The sequence below is a fragment of the Anoplolepis gracilipes genome, chromosome 14, assembly GCF_047496725.1.
Source record: "Anoplolepis gracilipes chromosome 14, ASM4749672v1, whole genome shotgun sequence".
NCBI classification, from domain to species: Eukaryota; Metazoa; Arthropoda; class Insecta; order Hymenoptera; family Formicidae; genus Anoplolepis; species Anoplolepis gracilipes.
Window position 1 is genome coordinate 7,794,456 of NC_132983.1, and position 11,461 is coordinate 7,805,916.

Consider the following 11,461-nt stretch of genomic DNA (forward strand, 5'->3'; position numbering starts at 1 on the left):
GATAAAATAATTGCAAAAAACGTCAATTTTTAACAATTTTTGTATGTAACTTTTTAGTAAACAACGAGCGACGGCTAAAACCTTTTAAGCGTTACTGAGGGTGATGACCTTGACAACATATGTCAAGGTCAAGGACATCGGAGCATCCTCCCCTAAACAGGATATTTACCCTTCTTTTGTTTATAACTTTTTAATAAATAACGAGCGACGGAAAATGTCTATATTCTTGACTTTCTTAAAGGTCAAGAATAACATTCAGATAAAGTAGAACGCATTTGGCGCTGACTGTGTAAAGGTAAACATTTACCTTATTTTTTATTATTTATTATTTTATTAGCAATTATTTTATTTTTTTGGAGCCCGTTAAATATTTAAAGAATATTCGAGTGAAAGCTGATATAATAATACGTCCTTTTCGTCCAGTTCATATAAGATTTATTTTAATTAAATGCAAACAACCATAAAATTAACACAGATACCATAAAGTCTAAGAAGTAGATGCATTGTAAAAATAGAAGAAAATCGTTATGCATTTTATATGTTCAACATTATAAACAAATACATATTGTATTGTTTTTGTATATGTGCAACATTATAAATGAAATATATATTGTAAACATGTCGCGTGATTTCTTATCTCGAAATACACAAATGTGTTTTGTCTCGTGTCTCTTCACCTTCATTCCTTGATTGATCGCGAATGATAATACTTCAAAGGTACATAGAGAACTGGAAAATTTTAAGAAAAAACAAGAGCTTGCTATTATATGTTTAAACGAAAACACGTTTAAACATAATTAGCATATCTGTTTATTATACAAAATATTTTTCTAAATAAATGTATTTTAAGTCTAAATCTGATATTACAAATTTATGCGATTAACAAAAATAAACACGGACAAGATACTTCTGTGAAAAATAATATAAATATTACAGATTTTTTTATAAAAACCGAATTTTGCTCGTTTTCTTTTAATTAATTTAAAATTTTTAAATCCTTTTTTATAATTCTGTTTTATTTGTTACAACGATATATTATAAACTTGGTATTTTCTTGAGAATTCTAAATAATATCGTGGATAGATAAAATATAAACTATTTATCTTTCGATAAACCATTGATCTCTTGATACTTTCATATGTAGATACATAAGTATAAAATTTAATAAAAATCAAGAAACATACAAACCCCCAGCGACAAATAACAAAAAAGAATATGGAGAATGTGTAGAATCTATTTAGCCTATCTAATTCAGAGTATTTTAAATTACCAAATTTTAGTAATATTGCCAGATACTAATCAATTATATAGAATGTTCCAACTTTTGGTAGATTTACCCGTTAATTATTTATTGCAGATAAATATTAGCAACTATGGTTCTATTTATTGATAAAATTTATCTCTACGAATTAAATTGTTATCCAGAAATATTTTTATTTGGTGATTGAAATAATGAGTAAAATTATCTTTTGGTAAAAAATTTAACATGTAGATATGATATTTACCTAATAAGTGACTGATAGTGACGAATAAATCTACTAAAAAATTGAAAAAACCGGCTGTTTCTTGATAGCTTAAATAAATACATCAACAAATTTCGTTGATTAGAAATAAAAAAAGTGGTATTTATTATACAAATTAATTTTTCTATTAGCATGTTTCAATACATTCAAGATACTCCAATAAGGTTATCTGCAATTACTTTAAATAAGCTTATTTTTGTGATATCTTTTTTTATATATTCTTTATAAATATTGTATATAAATTTTATATCCTCATTATGTAAAATTTTTAATATTTTAAAAACAATGTGGGATAATAATGTTAAATAAAAAATATAAAATTTTATAGTGCTTGTATTTCTTTATTTTTAATAAACATAATTTTAAAAGTTATAACATTATTTTTGCACAAAAGAGCAGATTTAAACAATATTAGGTATATACATTTAATCTATATACTTTTTGCACAACAATTATTTTTATGTTCACTTGACATTTTGTTTTATTATCGCATCGTTTTCAATGTCAGTCTTTTTTAATGACACCAACTTGACTTATTAGATTAATCATATATAAGAGCAAATGCGAACTGTGCTTAATAAACATTAGGTAATATCCTCGTACTCTTACATGATATTATGCTATAATTTTATTGCGATTGTAAAATAATGATTGTCGATATAACCAGTGAACTTTGTTTTGGTTTAAGTATGCACAGAGCAATGTTAATAAATTAAGTCTGTTGATTAGACAAAAGAAAAATTATAGGAATCAAAATTTTATTCTTCTCGTACTACTTATTGTATCAAACTCGTATACGCTTATTAAGTAAAAGTCTATAATTTGTTAAAGAAAGGAGAGATGAAGTTTTTGACAAAGAAAGTGACACAAGTGTATTTTTCTTATTTTAATAAATTTTGAATATGTTATCTAAATAAGAATAAGAAATGTTACTTCTATTAAAATAGAATATTCAAAAATAACAACACAAACGAGTATTGTTCGTGGATTTTTCTAAGGGTAATTTGAAGTGAGATACTAAACTGCTCAATGCACGCGTCCTAGACTGATTTTTATATACTAAATCTTCGAATTACTGAAGCGTTCGACAATATACACTATTCTATGAAAATAAAAATTGGTTAAAGAAAAATAAAATTGTGTTTGTAACATAACATATGTGTGTTATATTTTTAATTTCAATGTTAATATTTTTGTTTTGAAAAAGATTTTAAACAATAACAATTACTATGTTAAATTAATAGTTCTACAATTACTATTTGAAATGCTTCCACAATTTTTATCTTCCCAAATAAAAATATGCATAAGAATGTATGATTTTAATATTAAAAACAGAAAGAGAGAAACAGGTTGTAGAATGATATTTTTTTGCGATAGAGGGTACAGGATGTAGGCGAAGCCCTTCCCTTGTCTACACATTTACTTTATAAAAATTTTGAAAACATATCAAGATTAAGATCATTGAGACATTTATTTTATAATTAATTTTGAAAACATATCTCAAGATTAAGATCATTGAGACTAAATTTCTTTTTCTAAAAATATTATTTCAAAGTTATATATTTTAAAAACAAACAGACGCCACAAAATTCAAACAAAGTGTAATTTAGAAATGTACCCTCTATAACATATATAAAAATGGAAAAACCCGATTGTAAGTACATTTATCAAATGTGTTGTTTGGTCTTTAATCAAAATGGGATTATTCAACTTGCCTCTCAAGTATGAGACTCTGATTATTGTTAATACGCTCTTGAGCAAGAGATATTATAAGTGTATGCTTCAGATGTGCATTATCAGTTTGCGGAGATTTGTTTTACTAGCACATGTATCTGCTTGAAAAGATTTGCAATTCATTTAATACATTTTAAACATTTGAATGGTGTCTCAATTGATCGTCGCTTCAAAGAATTTATCAGGTAATTGAGTAATACTTATTTATGTAAAATAGAACTTTATAACATTTTATTGCAATATTTGAACTAGGGTTAATAATATAATTCATGTAAGTGCATGATTTTTATACATAATTATTTTTCTAATAACACAAATTGTTAACTTTGTTTGATTATTATAATCATATTGTTATAATCTTACTAAATGTATTACATTATTTTTGCACAAATCTTTAAAAGTTAGATAAACAAAGGAAAAAATTCTATGAAACAATCGTGATAATTATATAATTTGTATATGTGCATTAAGTATATGGAAACACAATATGTTATGTGTGTAACGTCATAATAAATTTGATAAAAATCACATAAAATTTTCAAATTAACTTTTTGTTTATGGAAGTGTGCGAATGCTTAATTAATAGCTCCGTTTATTACAAAACAATTCTATTTTTGCTTAGTAGTAAAAATCTATTTTTAAATTTAAAGTACATACGAAGAAAAATTTGCACAGAACTAAATTTTAAATTAAACTTTAGAAGGATATTATGATGCGATCACTTAAAAAGCATTTTTTTTTATACATTTATAAAGTAAATAAAATTGTAACAATGTTAAAATAACTGAAAAATTTTATAGATAATTAGATAAATATAATACTCGACCTAATTTTGATACTATTTATGAAGCACTGATCAGAATTTGCAATCCTATTTTAGAATCTTAAGAAATTAAATATCATAGCAACATAATTATAAACAATAAACGATAAAAATTTTTCTGTTTCATTTACGCCAACAATATATTTTTCATTATAATAAATAAAATTATCACATTATTTATAACTCTTCAAAATTATTAACTATAATACATAAAATATATAGGATTTCAATTTCAATGATTTGATCTCTGTTTTCGTTACTCTCTTTCACGCACTCTCTCTCTCTCTCTCTCTCTCTCTCTCTCTCTCTCTCTCTCTCTCTCTCTCTCTCTCTCTCTCTTCTCTCTCTCTCCCCCCTCTCTCTCTCTCTCTCCCTCCCCTTCCCTCCCTCCCTCCCTCCCTCTCTCTCTCTCAGACAAGGCAAATGTGACAATTTTTGTTGTAAAACAAATATCATTTATTTTTTTACACGTGCAATCCAAGAACCATACAAAGAAACAGGAAGTTAAAAAGATAAAGCTTAACTGGTCGAGAACATCACGTCAGGAAACAATGTTTATCACCATATTGTTATTATTTATGTTTATTTTACTGGTGTGTAATTATTATGTGCATCATGGAAGAAATGGACGACTTATTAATCTCATACCGGGACCACCAGGCCTTCCGATTCTTGACAATGTATTGCAAGTCCAAATTTCAGCAGGCAAGTATAAAATTTCTAACTTATTTACGTTAATTTACAAACGGTCCGTAATTCGTGTACACGCAAGTAAAAGTTTTATATTGACAACATATTTTTTAGAAGAGCTAATGAAACTGTTGTTGAATTGGGCTGATAACTATTATCCCATTTTTAAACTCTGGGGTTTCTTCATGCCTGCTGTGTCTATCCGTCATCCAGATGATCTGGAGGTAATACAGAAAATTAAATTTTTTGTAGATTATTTTTTTTGAAGACATAAAATTATGATTTAGCTAGATTTGAAAAACTTTCGCTTTATAAGTAGATTTTTGCTTGTAAAAAAAAGATTTTTAAAAAATGAAAAGAAGCAAATAACATTGACTGGGCCGAAATTAAATAAAAATTGGAGATATAATTAATAAATTATTTGTGTATCTAAGATAAAGTGGCACAATAAACTGATGTTCTTTCTTAAGATGTTTTCGGTAATTTCAGACGATACTAAGTAGCACTAAGCACATTAAGAAAAGTCGTGTGTATGATACATTAAATCCTTGGTTGGGCACGGGCCTTTTTATCAGCACAGGTAACGTAATGAAATTAACATAAAAGCGTACATATTCTTTACTATATTACAGTCTGTTATCGATCTGTCTCCATCACAAAAAATCCAATAAAATGTTACAATTAGACTTAAATATTATTTTATACAATTAAATAATAATCTTATACAACTTCTTTGTTATAAAAACTAATAAATTTAAAAGAAATTTACAAGTAAAGATTATAATGATGAATAATTTCGCTGTGATACATGTATTCTCAAACAAATAGCAGTAATAATGACAGCAGATATTTTAATTAAAAATTTTAAATTAAATTATAAACATTATTACACGTGCGCACGTAATATACTTTTAATTTTATTTCTTAATCCTTAGAGCTTTAAATACAAATTAATAATTAAATTTAAGTTAATATTTGTTCCAACAATTCTTTTAGTAAAAGTTTTATAAAAAAAAGTTTAAAGGATTATAAAAATAAATGTTGCGATAAAAAAATTAATTTAAGATAATTAATATATTATTTAAAAATTGATCAATTAAACATTAAAGTAAGAATGAAAATGTAATTTTATATAATATTATTAAAACTTTTTATCGTATAATTTTACGTTATATTGTTTCTGCTTTAGGCACTAAGTGGCAAACACGGCGAAAGATATTAACACCTTCATTTCACTTCAATATATTAAATCAGTGGATATTTTGATCAAAGAGAGCAATTGCATGACAAAATCGTTGAAGGATGCTGGAGGAGTAGTTGTAAAAGATTTATCATCATTTGTTAGCGAGTATACATTAAATGCGATATGCGGTAAGATGACTGTAAAATTATTATTGTTTTGTCTTATTTATAGAGATTTTATTGTTCATAATAATCTCCATAATAACCATAGCTTACAGATAAGAAGATAGTTTATTCCTATATAAAATATCAATATTGCAATGAAAATAGAATTGGATTTTTTATACTCAAAGCTATATATGAAATATAATATTACAATAAATCTTTGATTGTATAATATTTTTATTTTATATAATCAATGAACTCATAGAAACTGCCATGGGCATCTCTCTGTAAAACCTTGGCGAGGCCCAGCAACAGTATCGAAATGCGATTCACAATATTACCGAACTGATAATTTATAGGTAATTTATGTTTAGTAAATAATTGTATGTTTTGTATGATCTTTTCTTGATATTATGATAATGTATACGATTATATAAATATAATTTGAAAAATAGATTAATTATTTAATAGTCATGTGAAGCTACAATTAATATAAACAATTAAAGTCAAAATATTGTACGTGCTAAATGTTTAATGTCAAAATATTGCTTGTAATCTTTAAAATATTAAAAATATTAAAATATTAAATAGTAAGAAAAAATAAATTGAGCAATAAAATTTATAGGAAAATTACATTTACATCAAAGAATCTATTTTAATTTAATTTAACTAAAACAAATGGCTAATGTTTTAGGAGATTCTACATATTTTCGTAACATAGATAAATTTTATTTATATTCTCTATAATCACTTACAGTTTACTTTAAATATTTACGCTGACTTTAAATAAAGCTGTTACAAAATTATATTATTTTTAGAATTATATAGTTTTATTGAATTACGTTTTAGAATTTTTAGGCCTTGGTTCTATAACAATTTGTTATTCTCGTTATCGCCACAAGGAAAAAAGCAAAAAAAATCTTGAAAATATTGCATGGATTTATGGAAAAAGTACGTTCTAAATCATGTTATTTTAATCCTTTAAACTCTCTTTTTTGCGTAATATTACAATAAACCTCATAATCTTTGTACCGTAAGATTACATGATTAATCAAAAATATTAATAACACATTATGCTGTTAATATTATGCTATAGTACAATACCGTACTTGTATGTGTAGATCATTGCGGAAAGAAAACTTTATCACGAACGTACCAATGGTCGGTACTTGAAAAACCTTGAAAGTGACAAAGAGATAGATGATGTTAAAGTGTTTGGAAGTACGTAAGAGACTAACTGCTAATTTAAGCTTGTTTGCTCAATCTAAAATTATTGTTGTAGTATTTGTACAAAACATACGTAATAATATAGCATATCCCAGATAGCCAAGCGTGATTAATCATATTAAACAGACTGATGCATTGCATATGTTGTTATACGTTTGCTAACATGAGAATAGATCCGCAATATTAAATACAACATGAGTATTTATATATTACGCAATTAGTTGACGAAATTTTGAGTGCAAATAATCAGCGAACTGAAACGTTATGTTATCAGCAACATGACAGCAACTAATAAAATTATTTTTTCTATACATCACACACATGATGGCAACAACACAAATATAATGACAAGATAAAGATATTGACAAGATATTGGTGTTAATATGTTGCCATCAATTTGCTGTCCTTAGAATTAGAAATCATGTGAGCTCAACCCGACAAGCATAATGCTGTCTCACCTTGTCTCTAGTTTTTCAAAATTAGTTGTTGCAACAGTTGTCGACAACATGATTCCACAATCAGGACATTTGGCTATCTGGGATGTTTGTCGTAAAATTAAATCATTATTATTTCTAATAAAGTTTGAATTTTATACAAGAACAATGTTAATTAAAGAAGGCAAAAATGAGATTCAGCTAATAGTTGTTTTTATTTCTAAAAAGTTAAAAAAAAGCAGCTGACTATGTTGAACCTTTTAATAGCGGCGTCTCAAGAAGGTTTATTAACTGATTTGGACATTAGAGAAGAAGTCGATACTTTTATGTTTGAAGTACGTATCAGTAATCTTTTTTTTTCGTTTAGTGTATTTAAGCATGTATAATTGTATTACGTTATACATAATACAATAATACAATAATTAATGATGATGATTACAGGGTTACGATACTACAGCGAGGAATATGATGTTTGCTTTATTACTATTAATTGAACACAAAGATATTCAGGTACTTTTTTCCAATATTATTGCAATATATTATTTAAATTACAATTTTTATTCAAAGTATTGTACAGATAATTATAGTGCAGATAATTATAGTACAGATATCAAAATTTTTGTTGCAATATATATATTCTATATACCAAATGCCTTGAAGTGAAATGTCAACAGTTCGAGTGCATATGGGAGATCGACAAACTACGAATAAAAACTCCTACAAAATATCGCTCGGTTTTGCTCCGTTTTGGAAAAAACTAAAAAAAAAAGATTTCACCAAAAATATAAAACAATCCTACGATTATTATGTTTATCAAAAAATATCAGAAAATAAAAGTAATAAAACATTAAGATTAAAAAAGAGAGTAAAATCTTTCTAAAATAAAGTTAAAGGATTATAAATATTAACACGATTCTGCAGAGTCTTCTATGTAGACCACAAGAAATTAACCAATCACAGTTGACCTTAGAGAGGAATATTGAATATCATTAATTACTGCCCTTTATTGTAATCTGCTTACTTTAATTTATATTTAGTTTATGTTTATATTTTTGCCTTTCTATTATGAATTAATTACAGTTGTTTATCAGAAGTCTACAAGCGAATAATTAATTACCATCTGCCACAATATGCCAGATATTCTAATTTCGTTAAACATCCCAACATGGGTTTTTGCGAATTTCTTCAAAACGAAGCAAAAACGAGCAAATCATTAAAAGACTTGTTTTCTTAATTTATCTTTTACGGTCCAAAAGTTTTGACATTTAATTTTGAGGTACTCTTTACATTAGTTTCTACATATATATCGAAAAAATGTATTTTTAAAATAAATATAAAAAATTTATTTTGATTTTATTAAGAATTATTGATTTCATTAAGAATTTATTTGTATGTACGTACATAAGAACCAGAATATTAAACAATACATTTTAAATGTCATCGGTGATACAGGAACGTGTAAGGGTTGAAGTCAATACCGTGATGCAAGAGAACGGAGGGAAACTAACGATGAAAGCGTTGCAAAATTTATCATATTTAGAAAGATGTTTAAAGGAAGCGCTACGTTTGTATCTCAGCGTGTTTGCCATACTTCGAAAAACTGCCGAAGATGTAAAATTACGTAATGCTTTACTTTTTTGCTCTATATATTCTGGACATGTAACATACCACGAAGTATAAATTATCAAACGTAAAATAAGTTAAATTACTTTAACATTTTAAGAATACCAATATTATGTACATTTTATTTTTTTTTATTTCTTATTTTTGTAAATTTCAATATTTTGTAATTTTATTATATGTTTCAGATTCATACAAAATTCATATAAAGTTATGTAATCCATTTTTGATGCATATTGTTACATATCATATTACACGAAGTATATATTATCAAATGTAAAGTTTAAATGCTTTAACATTTTTAAAATATGTACAATATTATGTACATTTTATTAAAAGAAATCTTCATTTAGGTAAATTTCAATATTCTGTAATTTTATAATATGCTTTTCAGAATCATATGTCATACCTGCTGGAACGATGATACATCTTCATATCTACGGAGTTTACAGAGATCCCAATTTTTGGCCAAATCCAGAAGTATTCGATGCGGATAGATTTTTGCCCGAGAGTATACAGAATCGTCATCCATATTTCTATATACCGTTCAGCGCAGGACCGAGGAATTGTATAGGTAAATTGTTATTTTCGTTTCTGCTCGTGTCGATAATTTTTGATAGTGTCGATAAACTTTGAATTATATTATAGGTCAACGATTCGCTCTGCTCGAGTTGAAAGCTACAATAGCATTGTTACGTCCAGACTCGAGAAAAAAAAGAAAGGAAAGAGATAATGGAAGGACAGAACTTACCCTTGTCGAAACGCGTAAAACCTTAACGCTCTCGACTCGAACGAACTGTACAAGGCCGGACCTGGTCAAAGACCTCGAGGGTCTCTTTTACTAGGTCAGTAGGCCGTTCGTTCGGTGGTCCCTTTTTGGTAAAGGAAGTTAATCCCTGTTACGCGGGACCTTGTGCGATCTGGGAGTCAGGGAATGTGTTAGAAAGGATTAATAAATTTGATTAGAATTTTTAATATTTTAAATTTTTAGTCATTTATTAAGAAAAAAAATCAAATATATATATATATGTATAAGATTCAAAAAATTGGCATTTTAATTAAATTAATTAATCTTATTAATTACTTAAGTGTGTGTGTGTGCGTGTGCGTTCGCGGGTGTTACATTAGTTCGGAGGGACGTCAGTCAGGTAAATTGGAAATGGAAAAAAATAAAAAGGGTTTGTTACCTGACTGGTATTTATACAATAGTATTTAAATTCTAAGGGAAGGGGCAGGAAAAGAATTATGCTTCCTCGAAGGTAATCGTGGAAGGAGGGAATTTCTTCCAGAGAGCCTCTATCGGAACGGCGAGGGGATATCTAAGACCGGGGCGGAACCATGGGATAACGGATCCCGGCGGGTTGGTTGCAAGAATGGAGTGCAATGTTGTCAAATCAACAGGACCAGGCCCGATTGTATACGAGTCTTTTGGGAGGGGATGTCGGATCCTTGGAAGATTATTTATTAAATATTGGATAGGATCTTGAGGCGGAGGATGAGGAGGTTGTTGGTGTTTAGAATTTTCAGCGTGACTCGCGTTTTCTTTCTCGAGGTCTACGACGACCTCGGCAATGTCACGAAGGGCCTCCCAAATTTCATCCGATTCCTCTTGAGAATCAGGTGAATTGCGGGGGGAAGATGGGGGTGAATCTCCCAGGATGATGGTAGAGGCTGGTGAGAGTGGACACGGAAGGGGTTCGGAAGTAGAGGGAGTTTTGTTAGAAGGCCCCGGTAAATCGAGAGACGATGGGGAGGGTTGCTTATGCGAGGATGATACTACTGGATGTGAAAGAGGAGGGAGGTCGATGGGGGTGCGAGGAGAAGGGTCAGGTGAGAGGGGTGGTTTCAGCTCTCTTGAATGAGGAAGAGGGGGATGGGACTCTGTGTGTGTGTGTGTGTGATGACTGTTCGCGGAAAATTTGACCTTTTAATTCTATCTTAAGATTAGAAATATTGTTCTTAAAATTATAATTTGCTGTCGCCCGAGCCAAAACTCTTCGGGCTCGTCGGTTCTTACGGTTGCGGAGATGTTTAGCTTTAACCTTTAGACGTTTCGGATGAAC

General features: G+C 28.2%; 1 pseudogene; it reads left to right on the plus strand.

Moving 5' to 3' along the window:
- The first annotated feature begins 3,308 nt into the window (after nt 1–3,308).
- Nucleotides 3,309–11,138, plus strand: LOC140673316 (cytochrome P450 4C1-like; annotated as a pseudogene).
- The last annotated feature ends 323 nt before the right edge of the window (nt 11,139–11,461 follow it).